The sequence below is a fragment of the Pleurodeles waltl genome, chromosome 9 (assembly GCF_031143425.1).
Source record: "Pleurodeles waltl isolate 20211129_DDA chromosome 9, aPleWal1.hap1.20221129, whole genome shotgun sequence".
Taxonomy (NCBI): domain Eukaryota; kingdom Metazoa; phylum Chordata; class Amphibia; order Caudata; family Salamandridae; genus Pleurodeles; species Pleurodeles waltl.
Window position 1 is genome coordinate 1,102,646,382 of NC_090448.1, and position 27,476 is coordinate 1,102,673,857.

At 42.4% G+C, this 27,476-nt stretch overlaps 1 protein-coding gene across 3 annotated transcripts in view; it reads right to left on the reverse strand.

Annotated features, from left to right (window-relative positions):
- EXD1 (exonuclease 3'-5' domain containing 1) overlaps positions 1-27,476 on the reverse strand; it is a 555,213-nt gene that overhangs the window by 525,087 nt on the left and 2,650 nt on the right. Inside the window, exon 2 of one of the 3 annotated variants that reach the window (XM_069208820.1) lies at positions 2,700-2,731. The exons of the other annotated variants lie outside the window; for them this stretch is intronic. The gene's annotated coding sequence lies outside the window, so the exon portion shown is untranslated. The remainder of the gene's footprint in view (positions 1-2,699; positions 2,732-27,476) is intronic. 3 annotated transcript variants of the gene reach the window in all.

The following is a 27,476-nucleotide window of genomic DNA, read 5'->3' on the forward strand; positions in this document are numbered from 1 at the left end:
TTGAAGAAAAGTAGGTGAGCATAAAGAGCCCTGTGGCATATAGCACAAATATGTTTCAGCCTAGTTGTCAATGCATGTGATCAGTGTGGAACTATTAGAAGCTCCCCAAACAATCTGATAGAGGGCTCTAAGAGTCCAGCCAGACTGGATAAAAGATGGAACGGTATTTCATGTTTTATTCTGTTCAAAGAATCCAACAGGTCAACCAAAAACAAAGTAGCCATATACATGACAGACATGAAACACACAGAGACATGTTTACAATAGATGAGTTTGTAGGGAGAGCTCAGACAAATTATCTAAATCCTTTTATACATCTGTGAGCAATGCATGGGCTTCAAGGCAAGTAAACAACTGACGAGCTTCAACTTTTGCCTGTAATTCCAAAAGAGACCTGCAGTGTGTCAACAGATAGTTAGATCATGAAATAGAGATGAAACCAAAGATTGCTTTACTAACTTGCTGATTTTACTCTCAAGGAATGAGAAGTTGATAATTATACCAGCAGATGCTGCTATCAGAGCTGCATTCTACGTAAAGTGAGGTAAGAAAAAGGTCAGCCAGGAGATTAGTGTTTTAAAGTACTACATAAGTACACCTATTCTATAGTAATTGATGAGGGAAAAAAGGAGGCACGAGGCAAATCTACTTTAGTCAGGATATAGTCTACAATGTCCCTTATCACAACCCTTCACGTTCATTATCAGTACTTGGGAGGATATCTCTCATCCCTACTGAACTTTAATGCAGCTTCAAATGGTCTCCACTTTGTCCTTTGCCCTTCAACTACCAAGATTTTGTTTGACAATTAACCATTTCGGCTACTTTTAGGCGGTCTACCTTCCTAAAAATGTCAACACCATCATTTGATTGCTTTGAGTCATTAAATAAGCAGAAATCAGAGCAATCTTTTCAGGCAATAAATTGGTCTCCCCATAAAATTCCAGCATAGGTTACAAAAAGGCTGCAGGTGATCCAAAACACTGCAGCCCATGCATTACTAGGCCTGCCAAGAAAGAGTTACGCTCACTCCGCTTTTTTTCTTCAGTAACTTTTTCCAACTATGATAGATTTTTTTCTATAGCAATATACTGTTATGTAGCTGGACCCTCCAGGCAGCGAGGATATATAGGTTCATCAAGAACCCAAGCTACTCAGAGCCAATAAATGAGCTGCACCTTACAATGGGTTTTCAATGTATACCGGGTATACAGCAATTAATTTGGTAAAATATAAAATAGGTATCAAGGAAACCTTTTTTTCCGAAATTGACAAGATGAGGAGTTTGGAAGCAGTAGTTATTTGCACATCTCTGAATTTGGAGGTCCTCATACTAGCATGTGAATTACAGGGCATTTCTCAAAATGGCTTCTTTCACACACTGCCTTTCATTTGGAAGGCAAAACTGTAGAGAAAGACAATTGGCAATAACACTTGCTTTTCTATTCTGTGTTCTCCCAATAAAAATTGTACCTCACACGTGTGGCTAGGCCCAGTGCCAGTGACAGGAAACGCCCCAAAACGCAACATGGACACATCACATTTTTCCATTGAAATACGAAGTGTTTTTTGCAAAGTGCCTAGCTGTGGATTTTGGGCTGTAGCTCAGCCGGCACCTAGAGAAACCTACCAAACCTATACATCTATGGAAAGTAGGCACCAAGGGGAATTCAGGATGGGGTGACTTGTGGGGCTCCCACTGTGTTCAGTCACCCAGAATCCTTTGCAAACCTCAAAATTGGGCTAAAATAAACAAAAAAATAAATAGATTTCCCCACTTTTTGGTATTGCAAAGTTCTGAAATCTGAGGGGGGCCACAAATTTCCTTCCACCCAGCAATCCCACAAGGCGTCCGATAAAAGTGGTACCTCAGTTGTGTGGGTAGGCCTAGTGCCCGTGACAGGAATGGATCACATAACGGTCAATGTTAGTCCTTACATGAGGGCAACTGTTGACCCTGGGGTGAGCCATTCCTGACGCAGGCACTGGGTACAGGCACTCAAGTGGGGTAGCTTTTTTATCAGGACAGGTGGGAAAGCACTGGGTGGTAGGAATTTTGTGGATCCAGGCATATTCCTGTAGTTTATTTGACATAAATTTAGGAGAAAAAAATTGAGTTTTATTCAACATTTCACCTTTGCAGGGTATTCTGGGTAAGTAAACTTTAGGGAATCCACACAAGCCACACCTCCATGGACTACCCCAAGTATTTAGTTTCCAGAAATGTCTGGGTTTGGTAGGTTTCCCTATATGGTTGCCAAGCCCAGGACCAAAAACACAGGTGCCTGCCTTACAAACCCAGGTTGTTGCCGCCACATACACCTGCTCACTGGGTTGGGCTAACCCGCTATTGTCCCGCAGCACAGACTGCTTGCGAAGGGACAGCACAACTGTCCTCATCACCTCCCTCAGAATCACTGGAAGAGGAGTTGTTGGCTGTGACTCAGACGACTGAAAAAAATCAATCTCAGAGTCTGTTCCACTGTCCTATCTTTCAGATGCTGTCTCAGTCTCTGCTGTCTTAGTCTCTGATCCGACTTCAGAGCTGTCCTCCATAACACGAGTTAGGGCTTGAGCAGCAGTCATCCAACAAGACGCCATCTCTGCTACTGGCTAAATGTCCCTCTAAAACACTAGCCTATGTAGACAGTCACAAAATTGCTGGTGGGTGTGTCACCAGTAAAGGCTAGTCAACTTACCTTTGCTTTTTCCCCCTCAATCAGCACGTTCTCTTAAGACACAAAAAGAAAAAGAAAACAATTTTAAAAAAGTAACACTATTGCTTCACCTTGTCACATACCCGTCACAGTCTTTGGCGCCTAGTCTGACTATCATTATTGGTGCTCCCACTCTCATGACCACCTCCTTAGATTCCCTCACTACCACCCAGCAAAAGTGCCCTTTATCGCTCCATAGCCCCTCCCTTGCACATACATTTCATTTGGAATTATAGCGCAGGTAAGGGCTAGCTTTACTAATCCACTCAGCTATTCACACAAAATACAGATTTGATCTTTGCAGCAGGCTTATAAACCTTCTGCGCTACTTTATGAGATCAAAACTGCCACTAGACAAAAGACACATCCTTCTCTAGCAGAAACATAATCACAAGAGTTAGCTTGACTTTGTTGCTGCCCAAAAGCTACGGTTGAAACGAGTCAGTTGGCGTATGTGTATCGCTTTGAAGACGCGCGATGCGAGACAATTGGTGGGAAATATATATGTAAAACTTTTATATGTGGGTGTAGTTTCCCTGGGGGGCAATCGCAGCCCACAGGGACACCATACAATGGCTTCCCTGGGGGCAATAGTGGCCTCCAGCGAAACCATACATCTATTAATAAAAAAAAAAAAAAAAAATTTTTAAATCGGCCCCACTAAGGGTCAGCCCTGCTCAGGGGTGACCCCTGTCAGTTTCATTTCTATTTTTTCATTATTTGTTTTATTTTTTTTTACAATAAAAATATATATATATATATATATATATATATATATTTAACCACCGGGGTTAAACGAACGTTTAAAAAAATGAAAATATGCCCTTGGGGGATGGTGCTCCCCCTCAACCCCCCATCACAGCAAGATCCATGGCCATGAAATCATTTCAGGATGGCCTTGTTTGGAAACTGCTTCCTGCTCCGGTGGGGAAAACAAATTGTGACGTCAGTGCAAATTCCAGCATTTAGCACTATTTTCTTAGTGCAAAAAGCATCCTCGGGCCCAGTGTGCAAAATGGGCTACAGGATGCATTCTACGCTATGAAAATAGGACTAACTGCCACAGAACATGAACAACGGTAGCCCGCAGACACTCGCTCTTAGATCTTAGTTGTTCCTGTGGTCCTGCATCGGATTTTTGCCCCCAAATTACACAACTGGCACAATCATATACTGTTGGTAATTTTGAGTATAAGAGTAATGCGTAATTACTGAAATTACTCAAATTTCTTCAGCCTAATTAAAATTTCAACCCAGGCCTACTTATTTCCCACCCCTGGAAGACATTTTACCTCTGCCCTTGTCAGGAGTAAATTTCCAGCCTTTCTCAGTATGGGAAAAAGAGCTGGTGAAAACCCCTAAAACATGCAAGTTAGTAGTTATGCACAACTCAAAAGGACATTCCAACCCTGGAATTATTAGTTACAGCTACCTCCAGCCACAGTATGTAGATCTGTGGAAAGATGTTAAGAATAACGGAATTGTTAATATTCAAACCCTACGATAGTATGAGCCCTGGCACAGAGAGGCTATTACCAGAGCTCTTAAATAATGAGATTGCTGCTGCAATTTGTCGCTGCACTACATGGCACCAAAGGGACAAGAGGATTTTTTTAATACGACAAATAAATCTGTAAAGCATCCTGTCCCATGGACAAGTAGATATTTCATTAAATTCCACATACCTGCTTGTTCCATTGCTGTAAACAGAGATACCGTTTAAAAGGTAAATTCCCTCATGATCATAATTAAACTGTGTCCGGAAACCAAGTCAATTCAGCTGGGATAATTTCTCCTCAAACTCAGCTGCTCAACCTGGATGATCTGTGTAGGGTGGCCATAGTCCTGTGGGTCCTCATTTACAACTATTTTACAGGCCAGCACTTCCAATTATGTTGGTACCAGTCTCTGCAGTTCATTGTTTGTTTCACTACACCTACCCATATTTACTGTGAAAACCATATGTTTAAGTCAAAAGGCATTTGGGGCGGGGGGCTTGGTAGACATTAAAGTCTGCAGAGAGTTTTTTTGGTAAAAGGAATCTCACAGATTACCATCGTAAGCAAGAGTTTTGTTGTAAGTTACCCCTACTGATAACCATGGAAATGCAGCCTCTGTACCATGGAAATCCTTGTTAGTCTTTTTTAGGAGAGAGAGTTGCTTTACCAACTCTCATTTTGTATACATTTGTAAAATTTATGACTGCATACATTATGGCTGCCTGACTTGGTTATGATGACAAGCTATGACAAAGGCTCATTGGTTCAACAATGAAAGTGATGTTCTGTGTCATATGTTTGAAGGGTTTGCAGTGAAAGGGTACACAAAAAGGCAGTAGGCCTGATGTATTTATTGTGAAACATTTCTCAAAGCCAAAAACACCTGCAAGAGTGGATTATCACACTGTTAAAGGCTGTAGATTGATATTTTGTTACTTAAAAACATCACGGATTATCACTGTAGGCAAGGGCTTTGTGCTGGTCACCATCCTCTGGTAAACCCTATGGCAGAAAAGTTTCACTGTGTTAATACTTGCTAGGTCCATCTGAAAGAAGTGGTATTGAGAAGAGGAGCCCTTTATGAGTATTACATGTCGGGAGTGCTGGAGTAGAGAAGCGTAAGGAGAAGCAGAGAATGACCTACCAGGCGCGGTCAGATTAATTTTGTAAACCCTAGTCCTCATTTCTATATATTGCCCTGATGAAGGTAGTTTAAGAAATTACGATAATAATAAGTTATGTGTCCACAAAAACATGTGTCGGCAACAGCCAAAAGATGGCGAAGGAGTACCGAGCGGCAGGCGGAAGCCAAAACTGCCTATTATCTAAAATATGCGTGCACTGAGCATAACTAAGGCGATAACCAAGAAAGAGTAAAGGAGTACTAAGCAGCAAGTTGCAGGGCAAAAACAAAGAGAAAATCAAAGGAGTACTGAGTGCCGGATTATTAAAACTAAGAACTGTCAATTACTCTAAGTATGTAAACTCTCTGGATAACTAAGTGGTCAACAAAGGAGCTACGGTGTTTAAAACTGGCAAGTACCTATCGGCATTGAAAGTATATCTGCCATTATCTGGACAATATATGTGAAATGAGTAATGAATTATTTGTAAGATATTTATGTGAGCTTATGTTTATGTGAAATTTGTCTTTTTTTGTGTTTGTCCATTTGTTTCAAATTTGGTTTTGCACATTGTCGGTAACTCAATGTGAGTTTTTATTCATTATTAGTCTACTGTTTTGTCATATGTACTACAGAAAGTATTATATGTAGTTGTAGTTAGGTGGGGGGATTGTTTCTTACTGTTTAGCCCTGTATGAAAAAGTGATCACGTTTTATATTGGCTTAATGTATATGCAGAATAAAGTATTTTTTATATGACTGTATAGTAATCATTGATTTGATATGTTTTGAAAAGGTAGGAGAGATACATACATTATGTTAGAGAGTTGCTCCCTGGGTTTTCTCTCCCTATCAAGTCAGGGACCCCTCATCTTGATTTCTATAAATATGTTGTACCAATCACAGAATACTACCAACATAGTTCATTAAAGTCCTCTCATAAAAAGAACATTCTCTTAATCCAGGACATTAAAAGCCACAACTTCTACTAAAGCCAGAATTCACCTTGCAAGGTCCACAAGGCATCCTCAGAGGAAATATTTTGAGGCTATTTGTAGGGATTCCAGAACTGAAAAATATAACGTCATCAGGCCTGCTATCTGGGGAATTACTTGCAAATTAAAACCTCAAACAAGCTGAACTAACTTCAACACTTGGGACACAGAGGAAATTGCGTCATCGATCCTAATGTTCATCAATATCATGCCTGAAATACAACATGCTCCCCTTGTTGCAGAGTCCAAGAACCCTGGTTTCCACACAAATTGGTCCCATTCACTCAGCTCTGCGGGGTGCTATCCGACCCGTAGAACAGAGGGGTGAACCCAAGGGAATCTGGCCAAAAATTCAACTCGGGAGCAGTGGGTTTGGATTCCCTCATAACTAAATGCTCCTAGCAATACATGAATTCACCATCAAAGAGAAAAAAAAAAACACGGGATGGGGGTGGCTGCTTTGCACCTTCTAGCATGGAACATCGCAGGGTCTCAAACCCTCCTACGTCTTCACAAACATGAAAAGATTTTGAAATCATTGCCCTACAAGATAACTGGTCAATGGTAGACCTCCCAATAAAAGGCTATGTATATTATCAAATCATGGCCACAAAAAAACTGTTACGGAAGATCTAAAGGGTGTCTCACAGTATATGTTGCCACAAAGTTGTGGGGAGAAGAACTGAATACTTATAATTCATATTTATTCTGAGGTTTTTTTAATTATATTTTGTCATCTTTTGAAAGATTCTAACTATAGAAATAATTTACGTTGTTCACCTATGTGATGTTTCACTTTGTAATATAAAATCTGTGTTTGGTGGTTTGATATGTTTGATTAGCACTACATGGTAGTGCAGTTATTTTCCACTCGGGAGGCTGTGAGTTTTAGGATGCAGTTTTGGTGTTTTGGTTTAAATTAACATCACCGAATGAATAACGAATTGCACCAGGTGACACTAATACTGTGATTTGGAACACACTATGTAAACAAGCTTTTGTGTGCAACATAGATTTGGTTGAATTCGCTTTGGAACGGTCTGTAGCAATACTTGTTTTTTTTTTTATTTGTTTTTTTAGGTAAATATGTGAGGTGCAGGGGTTCTGTAGCTCTCTTCAACTGTCGAGTTTGAGTTTGCCATATGTGGAATTTCGATTTATTTGGATGTTTAGATCAAACAGTGCGAGTTACAGTATGAATGAAATATTACTCGGTTTGGAAAGCAAAGTGCAGGTTTGTTTTCCAGGTTGTTATAATTACTGATTTTTTTTCCTCTTTCTTAATGCAAATATTTAAATTTTTGAAAAAAAAATTGTGATTGTGCTCCGAAAATTATTTTCGTGGGTTAATGTGCCCATGATTTTTGGGAGGAGATGCAATTAGGAAATCTGACAGATGTTGAGTATACCGTGGGGTCTCTGAGGCAGCTGAATGGCCCATGGATGTCTACCCATGTAACTATTTGAGTGGGGGATTTTTATTTTAATATGCAATAATGTGATAGATATAGTTGATATCATGGCGTTTCGAGGTACTTTATGTATGGATGTTCTGCTTAGGTTACTAAATGAGCAGGGTATGGTCACTGGAGATAGCTAAATACGAGTCAGTACATCAGGGTAGAATTGCTGTGATGGTTGGGGGACCGGGGTATTGAATAGGTTGTTGCATATTTGATTAATACGAGTAGTGACTTATTGATGTTCTTATAATGAGGATTCATCTCACTATTTCTTGGAATAAGTCACATGCGACAATGAATATTTCCAGTACATTTGAGACGCAGTAATTGAGAAGATGTATGAAAGTATTGGTAGGTTTCATATTTTTTTGGTGTTGGATATTCTATTTTTTGTCAGCAAGGGACTGATATACCCACATTTGTTTTCCTATTTAGGCCGTGTATGAGCTACTAAGTACAGTTGAGGAGTTCTATTGAGGATTGTGCAATATTTACTGTACGAGTGAAGACAATTTTGTGGGTCCATTAATTTGATTAAAGCATGGTGAGTATATATTCTTTTTTCCTTCTCTTTTTCTGTATTGTCTCTCATATGTTTGTTCTTGGTCTTTTCTATTTTTTCTTTTTGCCATCTAAGTATAGCCCGGAAGAGGAGGAAATTCCGCGAAACACGTGTTGGCAACCAAAGCAACTTCAAAAGGATGGACAATTTCGCAACTTTAATTAATATATGATGTATATGCAACAAACACTATTGGCGTACTTTATGGATTCAACAGATTTCTGAGAAACGATTTTTATGACCAGATGAAATTTACAGTGACTTGTATTCTCTTCATGATTGTGTTATTAATTTAGTACAAGTCAATCCTATCATGAAAAAAAAAAAAACATTTTCTTTCAATGTTCTATTGCTTGTGGCATATTTATTTTGTTTTTTGTTCAAATGTTTCTAGTATTCAGTTCTTCCCACAACTTTGGGGCATATTGTAATATTTAGTCAGGGGGATATACGGACTTCTGTGGGTGAGAGCGCAGGGCCATTTCTCAGTTATCCCACGTTAATACTTAATATTTGCAGTATATATATCGCTCAATTTAGATATCACTTCAGAAGAACTCCTCTCTGTAGATTTAGGTCTCCAAACAATCAAATTTAGCAAGTGGGCCAAAGATGACAGATGGCCATTCTGCTGTTCAGCTCTTAGGCTCATCCCAATGCACTCAAAACTCAAATGGTCTAAGAAACAACATTCAAGATAACCGATTACAAACATACCAATACATCAGAATATATGATATTGACAGGGGAATTTAATTCAAATCTAAATTTACACCGGAGAGGAAGCTATGTTGACTGCCGAGAATTAATACTGGAATGTCCCATCACAATCAAATCCTGTAGTTAAATGGCGTGCTTTAAGCAGGCAAATGTGTGACTAAACTGGAAATTTTGGGGATATGGGTGTTGAATGGAAGGTTTCCAAATGAAAATCCACCTAACTTTACCCATCACGAACCAAACTCTTGGTCCATTATTGATTACACAATTACCTTACTGCCACTAATCCCACTGATTCAGCAATATAAAGATTAACACCCAACAAATAGCAATCACTTTTATTGGATGCTATCGCTTGGATTAAGCGCTCCAATTCACTTGCCGGGACCAGAAGACATAGGCTCTATAAACTCGACCAACCTGAAGCGTCTCAGATAGAGTAGCAAAACAATAGCAGGTCTTGCTCTTCTGTTCAGAGACCTCTTGCTCCATAGCATCAACACTATAAATAATAAAACTGATTAATGAATGAAATTCAGTGCTGATCTGCTAACTCAAGCTGCCCCTGTGAGTAGTGGACCAGCATCATTGCAAAGAGGCTTAACAAGACTCGCAACCAAATGCAGCACATTAAGAAAATAACTAAGAAAAACCATCAGACTTTCAAGATCTACAACTCGGCACTCTTCCCACTGGGAAAGCCTAAAAACATTAAAGAGAGAGTACAAAAAACTACTCTAAGAGGATCGGAGATCCCACAAAGAGGCATTCTAGACACAAGTGTTAAACAACTTTAGGCAGACTAACTCCAGGAAGTTCTTGGAGACAAATGGGCTCGCCAGACCAGCAAAACGTGATAAACAATTCAAATATACCAGAAGCAGTATTGGCAGCTCACCCTGCAAGTACATTTGCAGCCAATTAACATCCCATTTAGTTTGCGCACCAGGAATGCAGTCAAAGTACTAAGAGGTCGACATATAATGAATTAGCCAGCACATACAATGTTATGCCCAATTGTGGGTCCAACGAAGGAGACGGCAGAGAACTGCACCTACTTGCAGACGAAGGTGACTTCTATTCACCATCTAAAGTCAAAAAATTCATACTCCGACATTGCAACAGAGCACCAGGGCCAAATTGGATTCCACAGGTCATCTTTAAAAAAGATCCTTAGTTCTGGTCTACCATCCTATCAGCATTATATAAAATGGTTAATTTAAGTGGCACCATAACAAAAAGCTGGTGTGGCTCCCTTATAAATCAGTCATTAAAGAAGGATATGGGGCCCAACGACAAGCTTATAGCTGTCCTGGATTCAGAAGCTAAACTGGCCGACTTGACTGATCAAACGCAAACAAAGCAATTCCCGTAAACCAGTCAGGCTTCACGTAAGGACTTGGTACCATAACAAACATTCTAGCAACCTCCTTTATATGCGAACAGTGCAAATAAACTAAGAAGAAACTACAACTTTGCTTTGTAGGCTTCAAAGTAGCATTTAACTGCTTCAATCATGGGATACTCGGGAATAAATTAAGAAAAGGGAGAATCCCCCAAAGACTGCTAGAGCTATTGAACAGCTATACTCAGAAACTTGGATCCAAATTTAAAAAAAAATCAGTGATGGCACAAGATTATCTAGGATGATATCAACTACCCTAGAGTTTAAACAGATGTGTTTCGGCACCACACCTTTTTAATTTTATATGGCACATCTATCATCAGAATTAAATCATGAAAATTCCCACTCTCCATGCCTGGTTCCACGGAGTCTCTCTCACTTGTCATATGCAGACAACATTTTGCAGTTCAGCATTACAAACGTAGGGCTTCAAAGGTTAGTAAATGTACTGAAATACTATGTCAAAACCAACAACCTTGAGCTAAAAATAACAAAAACCCAGATCGCCAGCAATCAACTAGGGTGGTCAGTCAAGATTGTCCTAAAGGAAATTACTCTAGAGGAGGTAAAAAGTTATAAATACCTGCCGTTGCATCTGGACAAAAGAGGTAATTTCTCCCACCGAGAAGAATACATTATGAAGAAATGGAATGCATTAATACATGACTTTAGCACCCTAGGAAAAAGAACGGCATGGTCCCTCTTTTCAGTAATTGCTACCAATAATCACCCCTATGCTACACCCAACTATACCATATGCCAGCGTGGCTACAACAGGACAGGACGCACAATGGATAAGCTTCAGGTTAATGCCTTTAGGAGGGTATTCTACCCGCCTCAAGATTCATCCCTGCACAAATTATACTGGAGTTTGGGCTCATACAACAAGAACTAGGTAGAAGGGCTGTCTCAATAGAATGGTCAGCCCTAGAAAGAGACCCACAGTCCGCCTACCACAAATATTTGTATTGCTCTATGAAACTGATGCATCCAACTGAACTTTAGGAAAGAACTTGCCATACCAGTCTTTCAAGCGTGCGGTGAAAGAGGCAGCAAAGTTACAGTCTCATCTGAATGATGAAAACAATTTCATTCCTGGGTCACACGTCTGGATGGTGATTAAAAACAACATCGGCTTGAAACCTGCTTTATATTTAGACACTGCTTTCCCAGCATACATGAGGCGTAGGTTGATGCTTTTGCGTTCTGGCCAATTACCAAAGCTGGCCAACTGACCAGTCTAGAAACATTGTGAACCCATAGCATGTAGACTCTGCAAAGCCAAAAAGGAGGACTTTGTACCAGCTAGGAAATGTACAGATCAAATGGATAAACTTAATGAAACTCTATTAAAAAACAGCTTCAATGCCAGAAACATCCACACATGTAAAGAAGCAAGAATAGTGAGTCTCAACCCAAGAGATTCATAGCTGACCTGCAAACTTGTGAAATTTTTGACAATAGCCCCTATCTGACGTAACCTAAATAGATTTAACCACCACAAAATAATAGCAATGTACAGGAGAAAGGTATTGAGGCCAGTCAACTTCATAAACTGCTAGCGATCACTTAAATCAAACTTAAAAGAAAGGGTCTGCCATAGTCTGCAATACTTTTACTTGTTATTAATCCTAGCTGAAACACCCTAATAGTCAAATTATTAGATCTTGTAATCACTTCTAGTGTAGATATTCTATTAAGTGTTATTATATGTTTTTATTACGAACAATTCATTTTACCTCCGCTTTTATTTAATAAACTGTAGTTGTTCATCTATTCATCATCACAAATTACCACAGAGACAATAGACCTGACTTACTTATAGTGAAAACTATGCTAAGGGTGTAAGGCTTTTAACCCTTCAGGTGTGGGCCAATGGCGACGCCACAAACCCTTCCCAGGGTGCCTATCAGCCATTGACTGCCCCTTGGGAGGGTTAGAAAGAGCCCTGTGGTGTTTTCCACCAGAGTGTGTGCCTTTTTAATCACTCAGGCCCAGGAACAGCTTTTTTAATGAAATGATGATCAGCTCACAGAGTTCATGGAAGAGGTATCATTGGAAAGGGGAGGATCTCCCCTTTCCAATAGTATCTCTGCCCAGTGGATGGCAATCTCCAAGGAGGGATCCACCCACTACGCACTAGGGAAAGGGGGAGCAGACCCTTGGGCAAGGGCTTGTGCTCCCCCTCATTCCAATAGTAAGCAAGAGGACAGACATGTGATCCTTTTGAGATCATTTTAATAAACAAATGGGCCAAGAGAGTTTGGCTAACTCCCAGTATCATCCCACTTGCAACAGTGAACAGCTGCACTTGTTGCCCATGGGTAGACTGCCACCTGGAAAATCCTACCAGACCCAGACAGTTCTGAAAACTAGACATCTGGAGGAGTCCTAGGAGGTGTGCTTCACATGCATCCCACACCATTAGCTTACCCACAATGCACTGCAAATCTCAAAAGTTGTCTGAAAACACATTTTCCTTGCATTTCTGTGAGGAAGACTTTCTGACTCAATATATATTTATTACACACACACACACACATACATACATACATGGGAAGGAGAAAAAAAAAAACCACAAAGGTTACAGATACCCTATAGTTAGCAAATAGAAGAGAAATTCACTTAAAGAATCTAAGGTTGCAGGGACATAGTTAGGCTCACATTTTTAAAGTAGAAAACCATCGAAATTCACCTGTTACAGTTATCTCAAGTAACTATAACTTGTGCTCAAAGGTAACTAACTCGCACCACCACAATGCACTGTTTTTTTCGTCAAACATTTTACTGCTAATATTACATTGATATTGTCAACAATGTTATCAAATATGCCATTAGTGTCATAATTTGTGGGGTAGTTAGCAGTGCACGGCAAGGGTGCGACTTAGTTACTTTAGGGTACAAAGGTCTGAAATATGGTTATAGGTTTAACGATAAGGAGAGAATATTAAAACATACACAAAAACCTTTATCCAAAATAAACTTCTGTCATTAGACGTTAATGCTCAAATCAGCCCCTAGAAGGCACCATAACAAAAATATCATTTGGAAGAAACATGGTCATGTAACCATACAGTCAGCCCTTAGAGAGGATAACCACATGAAAAAAATGGGATAAAGTAAGGCAGTGTAATCATATGTTAAGCCTCTAGAGGACATAGTGGATTACACATTTTCAAGGCTAGCAGACCTACTGCAATGATATTACAAACAAGGCCCATAAAACATAACTTCTCTAGGCTGCAAAGCAAAAGTTCCAGCTATGGTAGAGCTTAAAAATACCATGAATGGTTGTAGGGGTCATTATTTTTGAGTCCCCACTAACAGTGTAGGGACCCACAGATGATGTGGACAGAAAGATCACCATGTGGTCAAGGTTTTGAAGGCGGTACCATTATTCTAGGAACACCACAGTTATGATAAAAAGTGTTTTGTAAAAGTAATGCCCTGAAAATCATTATGGATCATGTTTCCATGCCACAAATGTTTTAGCATGTGGATATGACTATTGCTTAGAACAGCCCCTTGAAGACACACAATAAAAGCAGCATTTATAAGGAACATGGTCATCTAATTACATAGTTAGCCCCTAGAGGGTGTAACACAACGAAAATGCCAATAAATAACGCACTGTAACCGTGTATTTAGTCCCTAGAGGGCATACTGCATAACACATTTTCAGGGGTAGCAGGTCTATAGCAATGACACTGCAAATAAGGCCCTTAAAACACAAGCTATTCCCAGCTGTAAAACAAAATTCTAGCCATGAGAGTGCTTAAAAAGACACTGAATGGTGGGAGGGGTTGTTATTTTGGGGTCCCCCACTAACCTAGTTTGGGGACCCAGAGAAGATGTAGGCAGAAAGAGCACGTTGTTGGGAATGTTTTGGTGGTGGTCCCATTGTCTCAGGACAACCACAGGCTGAGTTACCAGCAAACATGTTTTGTAAAAAGTAATGCCCTGTGAAGCATTATTGGGCGTATTACCAGAGTGCAGTGAATATTATTGCATTGGCTCTCCCACTGTGCCGGGAGAGCCACTTTTACTTTGAGGATTTCTGTTTTTTCCTACAGCATTTACCAATTTCAAGTGTTTTAAGGGGAGAGCCACAAAAAACGACTAATTAGGTAACTGTGAACAATGTGACCAGCCATTCAATACTGCCGATTGAGTGCACACTGTTGTGCCTGTTCGCACTGTGAGCACCATGCAGCACAGAAGGGAGAGAAAAGGGAAAAAAAAAATACTAAATAAAAGAAGTTTGCACACGCTGAAGTATATCGGCAACCATGCATAATCCATGTAACAGGGACAGTCTGCAAGGTGGAACAAAAACAGACTTAAGGCGGGACAAATGTAAAGCATTTACCAATAACATCAAGTGATTTTTGAAAGGCAAGTTCAGGAACAAATAAAAGTGATGGGCGTGTGATTAAAAGCCCATAAATCTTACAACAGGTGAAAGTGCTTGTGTGCTCGACCTCAAAAGGGGGCATTCTGGACCAAAAGCTACCTTTCTGCCAAATTTGGTGAAATTTAATTAAGTAGTTCAGGCACTATTCCTGTTATCACTGTAAGATAAATCGCGATCGTTGGCCCACTGTCATAATGGCTATGACAAAGATGGCAGCATCATATAAGTTGTTGGGTGCCTCAGAGGCTAAGTACACGTTTGCCACTGCCCCGCTTCTACCTGGTAATGCTAAGTAGTGTCCCGCCCGATAGCTGCGCTCCAGAGTCTCACTGTACTGCAGCACCGATGATCGGCGGGCTGAAGCCTCCCACTGTACGCTGGTGGGGATGCCAGCCCTGCCTGCGCTGTGGATGAAGCCCCATCCTTTCTCTGGTGATCGCCTGGCCCCTGGGGCGCTGAAGGGGTGATTGGGAGACTGGATTGCTGAATGAGGACTGAGCCAGCCAGGGATGATGAGGTGAGCCACAATGCCCCTTTGCTACCCACCATTCAGGCCCAGTGCATCACTTCGCCTGGCTGTTGGCTCCACCGGCCTTGGTGGCCTGTTTAAAACTACAGCCTGGTGTCTGCACAGGGAGTGATCCTTCCTCCCCCCCAAGGCCACAAAAGGACTGTGAACAATTCCATTAACAAGACACCTACCTCCCATTGCATGAGCCATTTCTGAGACCGGCCTGGCTGGGGATGGGGGGCACGGAAGACCTTTTGCCTACACCAACTGTTCAACAGTTCTGGGCCTCTGCTTGCTTGGCCCTGGTGAACTGTACCCCCTCCTGTAAGTAAGAGGCAATACCTGAACTGGCCCTGCCATTGACACAGGTGGCGACTACATTGTGCAGTGGAAGTCATTGGCCTCCACTCATTTGACGTCAGCAACTGTGCTTTTAGAATACAGGATTGCCTGCTGTGGACTACCCGTCTAACCCTTCGCCCCACCACGTGGCCTCCAGGGGTGCTGCACATCTACTCCTGGCTTCTAGCCACCTGAATAGCGCTGCAGCTGCCAGTGCACAGGTTGCAGCTTTTGATCACCACGATCGGGGAGGTGGACAGGTCCCAACCATGTCTCACGATTGAGGCCTGCTCTGCCAAGACCACTAAGGCTGGCCCCACGGCCCCCACTGGACTCCCGCTTCACACTCTACAGCCCTAGAAGCCACACGCCTCGTAATGCAACAGTGCATCCAGCCAACAGATGGGAAAATCAACAGCCTGAACTTCCGGATGGATAGCCTAACTGTCAAACTAGACAAGCCCACTGTACTGATCACAGAAGCAGATCAATACATATCCACAACAGAAGATGCAATGCATGGGATGAAGGATAAATGCTTAAACATGTAAAAAGTTTGGCAGTGATACAGGCAAAAAATGAGGACTTGGAAGCGCACTAAAGGCACAATCTCTGTATAATGGGCATCTCAATCAACCAACATTGTCAAAATGTAACTATACATTGAAACCCTGCTGAAGGACATTTTTGGGGCTGACAACTTATCACCTGTGCTAGTGGTGGAGCAGGCACACAGATACCGGTCGCCACAACCCATCCCCAGAGCCCAACCCCGCCCAATAATCACCAGATTGCTCAATAACTGACACGGTCCTCAGATTGGCACATGAAATGTCGGACATTAACTACCATGGCAACAGGATCTCTTTTTATCCAGATTTCATGGTGGCAGTGCAGGCAGCCAGGAAAGAACTTCACCCTATAAAAAAAAGCAACTACAGAAGGCGAAACTCCCCTATGCAATGCTCTACCCTGCTTGCCTCCACACAGAGCACAGTGGAATCACCAAAATTGTTTCAACACCTAAGGCTGCAAAATACTTTCTCTAGAAACTTTCTAAGCCTTGCCCAGGGTCTCAGGATATGGATATGGGCGCTGACCGTGATTACCCATGGTGATCCAGCACTGCATAAGTTTGTTCACATAAACACGGCTTCAGCTATACCATGTTTACTACATAACTAGGTTCACATGCACCCTTGTCACATAGTGCTGGCGCTGGGGCGCTCTGGCACTACACCTCCCTATTTTGTCTCAGCACCAGAACGTATACCATGGTATTTTGCTTAAATTCTGTTTGCCAATTGCTATGCTCTTTGATTTTATATTCAACCGTCTATTCCTATTGTGCCTTTCAGCCTCTCCCCACAGCACTCAGGAGGGCCGCGAGTCCCTGGCTACACTACTGCAAGTACACCCCAACTGACTATACATATTGCTGTCACTCAACTCACTAGTATTAACTGCATTCTCATTTGTTAACTTGTTTCTTTACTTTTAGGATGGGGACTATCTTTGGCGAGTTTGGGTTGCTGAAGTGTGGGGGGGGGGTTTACTTGTTATTCAGCTGGAATGTATTTTTTCCTTCAATACAAATGCGCATTTTAAATGGCATTTCTTGTACAGTACACAATCTATTATGACTAGACATCGACTGTTACCGTGATGGCCCTCACACCTGCTCAACTCTATGCTAACTTGGAACGTACAGGGACTTGACCCGCGTAAAATGTGCCAAGTCCTGGCATTTTAGACTGACACAATCAAATTGCCATCCTCCAGGAAACACATTTGACAAAATATATTGAACACACAATGGGCTCCTGTTGGGCCATTGTGTACCTTGCCTCCTCATACTCTAGAGGTGTACTTATTTTTATTAAATGTAGGCACTACACTACTGCCCACACTGAGATCGACAAGCAAGGAAGCTATGCTATCTAACAGGTAACCTATAAGGCACACTAGTAACCTTGATGAATCTTTACGGACCCAACATAGAGGACCCCAAATTCTTCACCCAAATGTGGAACAAATTGCACTACCTGCAATTATCTAGGGTGGGGATTTCAACATGTATCTTGACTTGTGCTGAGACCATTTGGCCTACCTCGGCTGGCGTGGAAAACGTACTGCCAAAACACTTTGTGATGGTATGGAGGCGTATGGGTTGATAGCTGTCTGGTGGCTGAGAAATCCTGATGGGTGGGAGGGGACTATTGTCTCCTCAGTGCACAACTCATGGTCCCAACACATGGTGTAAACACCTGGACAACTGATGTCGGACATCTTGCGAGGACCCTCTCCGATCATGCGCCTGTGCAGTTGACAATATCGTTCACTACACATAGCCCTGCTCCATTCATGTGCAATCTGCAAGCAACAGCACTGCTGGATCAGGTATTCAAAGAAGCGCTGCACACGACTATAACAGAATCATTCAAGAATAACACAGTCTTTGTGGACCAAATTGGCCTTCTCAGGGAGGCCATTAAGGTCACTATACATGGGGTTTGTATTAGTACACAGGCAGGTATACTATGAGCTATCCGTACGCAACTGCACAAAGTAGTAGACATCATTAGGACGCTCGAATGAGACTATAGTAGAATGCTCCGGACAGACACGTTAGCTCGTATTAGGGAGCAAGTCAGGCAGTATAAGGACATGGCCCAAAGTGAGCTTTGCTACTTGTTTTTTCAGTGTGCTACGGGCGAGGGAGGTCGGCCATAACCTGGCCCAGCAGCTAAAGTCTGTCTGGGCAACTAATCATATTGTTAGATTGGCGATCTATTTGGCATCGCGAACATTCTCTCCTCTTTTTCAGAATTCTACACAACACTGTATGCTGCTAGAGATTCCGCGCCCTCCGCTGGTATTGCCCATTATCTGGATGACAGCTTGGCATGGCTTTCCAGCAGCTGTTGAGAATTCCTAACTCAGCCGATCACGATAAAGTAAAGGGTGCTATCGAGTCCCTTCCAAATGGAAAATCACCCAAACAAGATGGTCTGACCGGTGAATTTTATTAAGCGCACTTAGATTAACTCGTACAGCACCTCCAAGCAGTTTATGAGGAAGCATACAGCACTAAGCTGCTCCCTTGCCCAAACACTGTGGGAAGCACTAAGTCATACTACTTAATCCTGATAAGCCACCGGATACTTGTGAATCTTATCGCCCATTCTCCCTAATCAATACAGATACCAAAATACTAGCAAAGATCATTGTTAATAGTTTATACCCGGTCACGCACAACCTAGTCTTACCTGATCAATCCGGTTTTGTACAAGCCAGATTCAAAGCGCACAACTTACGCACTATTTGCATTGCTTCATTATTTGGACCCATCTATGAAGGCAGTGGCAGTACTACTGGATGCTACCAAAGCATTCAATTCCATCACGTGGACTTATATGTTCACTGTCCTAGGTCGCATGGGCACGCTTATGATACACCAACCATATGGCCTGTATCCATGTCAATGGCCACACTTCAGAAGCATTGCCAATTCAGCAGGGCACTCACCAGGATTGCTCCCTGCCTCCTATCCTCTTTACGCTAGTGTTGGAACCTCGGGCGTGTGTGCTTCGTCAACAATATGCACACACCGCCTTGCGTTTTAGATTGCACCAAATTGGTTATTTTCTCTATGCAGACGACATGATGTTATACGTCCGGGACCTCCATGATCACTTGGCACCCACCCTTAGGAAATAAACAAGGTTTATATGGCATTCAGGCCTCACTATAAATTGGGCGAAACTGATCACTATACTGTCGCATACACAAACACAGACTATAAGAGGGGCCAAAAACACTGTAAATTGCACAACTACAGCATGACAGAAGCTAGGAACGTACGGCAAGAAAAGTCTATTTCCCCCCCCCTCCCCGGCCCTTCCTCCGGGATACCATCCAGTCATCTCAGTTGATACACGAAATAATAGCACTCGCCCTCAACCTTATTCTTCATTTACAACGGAAACCCAAACGTTTGGTTTGCTCCTACTTTTACGGATTAGCTCCACGCAAAAAAAAAAAAAAAAAAAATAAGGACCATATGACGCAACAAGACAATCAGACCAAAATAACCATGGCGTTAAATCGTTGTAATGCTGCTTTGTAGACACCTCTGACAGGGAGGACTAGAAGTTTTGTTGCACTTTAATAACAGTTCACATCAAACTGTAATTTACATATCATTCATTTTAAGTACTTACAGCAGCTGTATAGCTGTATTATATCCCCAACAGATTAGCACGATATAGTCAGAGTGACACTACAAACTGTATTTATTGTAAAACAACCGGTGCCGACTTTCTAAATCTGGCATGGCAGTGTGCCCCAATCCAGCAGTTCTGGGACAGACTGGTGGCAGACCGGGAAGCTCTGATCTTGTAACGCGTATCCTGTATGCCACAGCTGTGTCTACTTGGGATGGTCAAACAACTCTCACCTGCGCATCACAAGTTTGTGGCGACTGCACGGTTATTGGCAAAATGGAGGGTAGCCATGAACTGGAGCAAAAGATCCACACCAAAACTAGCCCAATGGCTGTTGGGCATGTCATACTGCAAAGTGCAATTAGAAGTCTAGGTTGATGAACTACCACAAATGCAATGACCTATATACGAGGCCAGCTAATGGTTTACTTGTTGTCGCAACCTAGTACTCTGTAATATTCTGTACAAGGGCAACTGGCTCTGCAGAATGTCTGGATGTGTGACTTGGTGTCTGTACTGGTTATTCATTTCTGCGCTACAATAATGACAGCCTGCAGTGACTGCCAATGCGCTGTCCTACCAGCGACCATTCCTGACGTTTGGCCTGCTCTGTATCTTTCCCACTCTTCTTCAAGGTAGGCCTAAACTTGTGACTTTCCCCTGGTCTAGAACAGCCAGGATGACTGGGTTGAGTTTTGTGATTTTAGGCACTATACCTACCTAAATATTTGAAACTGCATACATTGGTTCTACTGACTGGAATTTTGTCTTGTTGATATCATTTTATTTACTCAAATGTACTCTTTTCTAAATTGGTGCGGGATTTTTCTTGTGATGTCTCTTCACTTTATTACGGTTTTTGTGCTGCCTAAATACTTCATCCATTGCCTCTAATGTAAGCCTGACTACTTTGTGTCATGCTACCACAGGGTTAAGTACAGGTTAACTTAGAGACTTTTCGTGGTTCACCCAGACACGGATTGCAGTTGCTGCTTGAGAAGGGCATATCTTTGTTATTCCCTCTCACTCTCACTTTTGGTCCTGTTCTGCCATTGGTCTTTACGAATGTCATTTGCATTTGCATTTCACTTCCTTCCATGACAGCACAGGGCAATGGTTCAGCCCTCTTGAGCCTTTGGCATTCTTGCCCTGTGGGCAACGCCATTTGTATGATCTTATCTACACACCAGTGAGGGAATGAGTAAACTTCAGTATCAAGGCTGGTGGGCTAGTTCAATAGTTTTCCATTTTCTCCTCATCTTCTCTTCTTTTTATTTCCATTCATTAAAGCTTACTATATCTCCCCAGATAGTGCTAATGGGACATGTGATTAAGCACATCATAGCACACATGTGCCCATCGCTACACACAAGGTATTTTTTAAATGGAAAAACCTATTCCAAGATTTTGAGTTGTGTACACATGCGTACTGACACAACCACTTAAGGGGGGATTTTGGAGGGGGAGGGGAATCTTGGCAAAAGCTTGGCATTTTTTAGGCCAACCCTGCTGCCATTGTTAAGGATAAGATCTCCCATTAGTTTCTAGGTGGTTACTAAGGCATCCTCTGTTCTTATGGCAATCTTTATTTTATAAAACGATAAATTATCTCTGGGATTCTGGCAATGTCCCCTCTCTCTTGACCCCAGGCATTGCTTCCTTATGCAACTTCACCTCTTACACTTATGGTGGTAAAATACAGTCTGGCAATCAGATCATGGAAACTAGACATTAAAGATAATGGACCAGATGTATCATCACGGCCCTTTGCGAGTCGGAAATAGCGATTTTTAAGAAATGCCATGTATCACATCTGCGATTCGGTAATAGCGATTTCTTTTTTTTTTTTTTAAATCGCAAATGCTATTACTGAATCGCAAATTGCGATACCGGCCCCATGCGCAGCTATGGGCCTGTTGGCCCATAGCTTCAAATTTTTAGCATTTCCAAAATTGCGATTTCTGCACCAGAAATCGCAATTTTGGAAATGCAAAAGCCTAGGGTGCTGGGGGCCTAAGGCCCCCTCTGCTACACCCCAAAAAAAATTTGGGGGGACATGTAAGGTGCACACATGCCCAAAGGGCATGTGTGCTTTACATGTTCAATATAAAAATGCATTTTAAATGCATTTTTACATTTTGCACCAGGTTACCACCTGGTTTCTTTTCATGGTATTTTGCATGTGCAAAATGCCATTCTGCAAAAAAAAAGAAAAATCGCAATTTGCGATTTTTTGCAGCATCTCCTTGCTATGTGGATTTTGCGAATCGCAAATTGCAACTCGCAAAACCAGGTTGCAACGCAAGAAATCGCATTCTTTTGCGATTTCTTATTTGTGGTCTGCGAATGCCTTTCCTGCATCGCAGACCACTTTTTTGCACTCGCAAACGGACGACTTTTGCGATTCGCACCGTTTGAGAGTGCAAACATTTTTCACACATCTGGCCCAATGTGTCTTCTCCTTTGAAAAAAAGGGTGATGATACACACATGGGTATCGACTGGCACTACATGAGGTCCTGAGAACCAGCTGGTAATTAATTAAGGACTTTTAACTGCACTTACAAGGGTTGTGTTTTCAGTTATTTTGAGGAATCTATCATATTAGCATTGGCCAGAAAATGTATGGTAACCTACAAGTGAATAGTAATTAGGACTAAGACTATGGGATAAGTGGTATAAATAGCCAAACGTTCATACATGGTGGCTCTATAGCCCAAAATAATTTACATTTTTGAGTTCAGGTGGTGGAAGAACTGAAACCACAAGAAAGGGTTCCAACCTGTAGTCTGCATAACGGAAGTAGATCTTTACAATCTGCATACTACCTCAACTATGGCGCCACCTGTATAATTTAGCAACTCTACAATAAAAAAATTGTGAAACTACAACTGCCTTTTTTGGTGCACCCTCAGTTGCTCCTCCTTCTCTTTGTGGTATTAATCTGACTGCTCCCTCTTAAATATTCTTGTTGCCTCTTGCCCCTCATTTCTGCCTGTTGTCCCTGCTCCCATTTATTTTTCCAGCCTTCCAGCCTATCTTGACTCTTCCCTTTTTTTTCCCCTTTTCCCGGTCTCTCCTTTGTCTCTCTTCCATTTCAAATATACCCTTTTTCTTTTTGTGTTTCTTCTACTGGTTGCCTCTTACTGTTCTTCCTTCCCTTTTTTGTTAGCGCTCATCTTTGGCTTCAGTTTTCAGTACGATTGTTGGTTGTTTCAACAGTACCGTTTATCAAATCGACAAATAAACGTCTAATTTTAACTGCTTCTTTTAAAGAAGTGGAAACAGAACAGCATATAAAATCACCATCCATCAATACAGTTTTTCAATCAACAAGTGAGCATCTAATTTTAACTGCCTTCGTTAAAAAACTGGACACAGACTAGCATACAAGATCATCTTTCAATGACTATAAAAACATCAAAGCCAGACACACTTGACTGAAACAATGATTTATGAAAAGTGGTCAAATAAATGCTCTTTGCAGTTTGACCTAAAATCTATGAAACTTAAACTGGAGCATGTCTTATGGAGACACTGCGTCCCAGTCACAAGGTCTAAAATTAATTTCCACATTTGGGCCCTCTTAGAAAGCTAAAAGCCAGTTAAGTTGGTTCAACCTAAAACTTGTTGAAAGAAAAAAAAAAAAAAAAGTGTGTGGATGATAAGACCAAGACTACATTCACTTAACAGGTCATGGTGAGCTGACTGTTGATTACAATTCCAAGGTTCTTGGCAGGGGGTTGCCAGGAAGGGTGAGGTTACGAGACCACCAGGTAGTCACAAAGCGACAGGTCTTTGCCAAAGATTACTACTTCTGTAATATCTTTGTTGAGCTTGATGCAATTTGTTTATATCCACCTGGAGACTTCAGTCATGAAGGCAGAGAATTTGACCCATGCGTTTGGCGTCTTGTGGAAGAGGGAGAGTATGACCTAGGTGTTGTCAGCATAGGATATAACGTTTATTCCGTGAGGGCAGATAATGCTGGCGAGTGAGGTCATGAAGGCATTGAACAGGTGGGACTGAGTGAATGTCCTTGGATGCAGGCGTCATGCAGTGGTTACATAAGATGGAGAGGGAGACTATGTCAAAGGCTGCGGAAAAGTCCTGTAGGATAAGGGCCGCAGTGTCACATCTGTCTAAATGATCGTCGGGATGTCGTCCATGGCAGTGATTAGGGTTTCTCTGTGGTTGGGCCTGAATCTGAAGAGAGTTGTGTCTAGGAGGTGGTTGTCGGTGAGGTGGGTGGCTAGTCATTTATCTTTTAAATGGACTATAGGTGGGTAGGGTAGCAAGGCAGTAAGCTGGTAGTTGGCTAGCGTCTGCAGGGCTGCTGAAGGTTTCTTGAGCTAGGTGAAGTACTGAGATATGTTTCCAGGCATGTGGCTGGGATGACTAAGGGGTTTAAGATTGGGGTGAGGTCTGCGCTGATGTGTTCCACTCCCTTGATGAGGTTTGAGGGTTCTCCGGGGTGTATGAATTGCTTGGTCGAGAGGTTTGTTGAGTGGTGATGGTTGGGCCAGGTTGGACCTCTGGGTGTTGACTGAGACTGGCAGGAGAGCTGTGAGGGTAAAATTGTCTGTTTGAGGCTACAATTTGTTGTAGATGCTGGCAATCTGGTTAATTAAGAATAGGGACAGCTGGTTGCAGAGGTCCTGAGAGCGGGTCACAATGGTGGAGCTTGCTACCAGAAATGTGAAGCCTTTCACAATGGCAAATATTTCTTTGGCACTGTTTTTGATGAGATCGGTGAGTGTGAAGCGTTGGGTGGCTTAATTTGCTGATGGTAGAGTCTGAGGGCAGATTTTAGTGCTCTTGTTGGTGTTTTCCTGACTGTCTCCATATGTGTTCAAGTTGTTTTCCATGGCCTTTGATAAGCCTAAGCTATTCCATGGATACCAGCTTGCTCAAGATCTAGTTCTCGTGGCGTTGTCAGGAGCCAGGGCGCCTGCGTAGATGGTGACCAAGGTGTTGAAATTGGAGACAGACTGGAGAAACGATTGGTGTTTCGAGGCTGGTGGAGTAGGAGTTCGGAAGACCATAATGGTTCTGAGATTGAGTTCCAATCCTTTTGTTAAGATGTGGCATTGGTGTTTCTGCAGTGGTTTGGGATTGGTATGTTGAAGTTAATGCTGTTATGGTTGGAAAGGGTGCCTACTGTGATCTTGCTAAAGACGGGTCCAGTGGGTGCCCGGTGACATGAGAGGGGTCTTTTGTCACCGGTGAGTCCGAGGTTGAACAAGTCCTTGTGGTGGCTGGTCATGCTGCTACCGGTAAGATCCACCAAGTGGTAGTTCAGGCTGCAGAGGAGGATGAAGGCGCTATAGTTGAGGATCAACAGGGTGATGTAGACCGCAATGGTGCAGCAGAGATTGGCGTGTGGTCTATAGATTAGGGTGCCACTCAGGGTGTATTTGATGGTGATGAGGCGCTTGACAGTGAAGTGTTACATGTTGCTGGTGGTGCTTTCCAAGGTGGTGGAACACTGGATTGATCATTTCAAGGTGGTAGAGATCCCACATTCAGGTATGTGTGTCTTGCCCTATCTTGCAATCATCCAGAGGATGGCGGGGAGGAGGAGACTGTCATGGCAGTGACGAGGTCTGACAAGCGAGCCATCCAGGTTTAGGTCAGGAACAGTAGCCCTGGTGAACAGTTGTGTAGCAAATGCCCAATTCTGGTTGTGTGTTTAGTGAGAGAGTGGGTGTTGCAGCATATGCAGGACAGAGGGGTGTAGTGGGGCCAAGTGTGTGTGGTCATCAGTGAAGTGCAAGGGAGAGTGAGGTGGATGCAGGAGGGTGCATGTGAAATGGCAAGTGGTGCCGAAAAAAAACACCTTCAGTGTTGGCAGTGAGGCGTGGCAGGAGTGCTGGGAGATACAACAGAGGTTCAGAGCGATGTGGTGGAATAGTGACAGTAGGAGGATGCCCAGGGCATCTGGTAATGGATGGGGACAGATGGGCATACCTGCAACATGGGTCTGCCATTAAGTGAAGGCAGTTTTAGCGGGAAAACAGTGATGTCACTTCCTGTGCAGATGGATGATGGGAAATGGGTCCTCTTGCTTGGCTTCATCTTTTGAAGACAGTTTTGGTGGGAAAAAAACTTGCCCTGCATTGTACACTTCGGGTATGCTGTTCGTTAAGGGCCCCCATCCCCAGTACTTGCGCCATTCAAACTCCCACAAATGTGCATTCTCTCAAACAACTCTGGTGATCCTGGGAGCAAGGGAAAAAGTAGGTATCAAGCAACAAAGCAGTGCAATCCTTGTATTGGGCCTTACACTTCTCTCCTATTGGCATGGTCTTACTCCAATGCTTTTGCTCTCCTCCAATTTTCATACTACCACTCTCCCTCTTGCCTCCTTTATATGTGTTGCAAACGACCCCTTCTGCCTAATTTCTTTCAAAGCTCTAGTCTTTCCATTCTGTCAGTTCTGGTTTTTTTGTTGTCGTCTTCTGGTTCTACTTTCGGCAGTTTTCAAAACAAGCCCAAAATAAGAGCTATACCGAGGGCTGTGTGCTAGGGGCATTTCCCATGATTTTAAGTTTCAGTCCACATTAATATTTGTACCAAATCTGTAAATATTTCTGAGATCAATTAATTATGAAGTGTGAGAAACTGGTTTGTTGGTTGAAGGGTTGTTAGCCCTTCTCAATCAACAGCCACAATCCTTGTCACAGTGAACATCAAACAGTTATTAAATTAATTTGTGCTTAACCCTCTGGTAACTTGGCACCAAAGCATCCCAGTTTAATTTAGGGGCAATGTGTATTCAGCACTCACGACAGTAATAAAGTGAAAATATAACAAAAGATGAATGAATTATTTGACACCAAAAGAACAAAAACCTAAGCACTAGAATCGGAGTCATGAATTTTAAAAGATTTCAGTGCAATCTAGTGCCTAAAAGATCAAAGAACTAAATCACAGACATTTAGTCGCGCAAGACCAAACAAAGTCCAAAGTTATGGCCAAAAGCTAAGGAGTGCGGTTTGGATACAAGGAGTTGACTGGGCCTGGTCTCAGCTTACCTTTGGACTTGGACGAAAATTCTAAAGAAAAATGTTTGAGAAAGTAAAACTCAGTGGGACAAGGAAGCCAGCAAAGTCCGAGGAGGCGGCGTCGTGACCAGGGAGCCGCTGGATGAACTCGCTGTGAGGATTTATACGTTCAGACTTTATCTCTTTTTCAGAAGTCGAAAATATCCAGCGAGGCAAAAATGCAAGCTGTAGCCATTGAGTGCTCCACAAAGCCAGATACCCCTCCAACAAAGAGCTTACAGTTTACTGCTGTTGAGAAGAACATAGATGGAGTTACAGCAAAGTCAGACCGATAAAGGAGCAGTTAGATCTTGGTTCCCTCTATTCTTAGACCACGTTTTAGCAGAAAACCTTTAAGTCACAAATTTGGGCTTCTGGCTGGCTGGGCACCTTTAGCACCACTTCCAGTGCTGGGTACAGGTGCACTGTGTATGCTGTTGGAGTTTGTTGCGT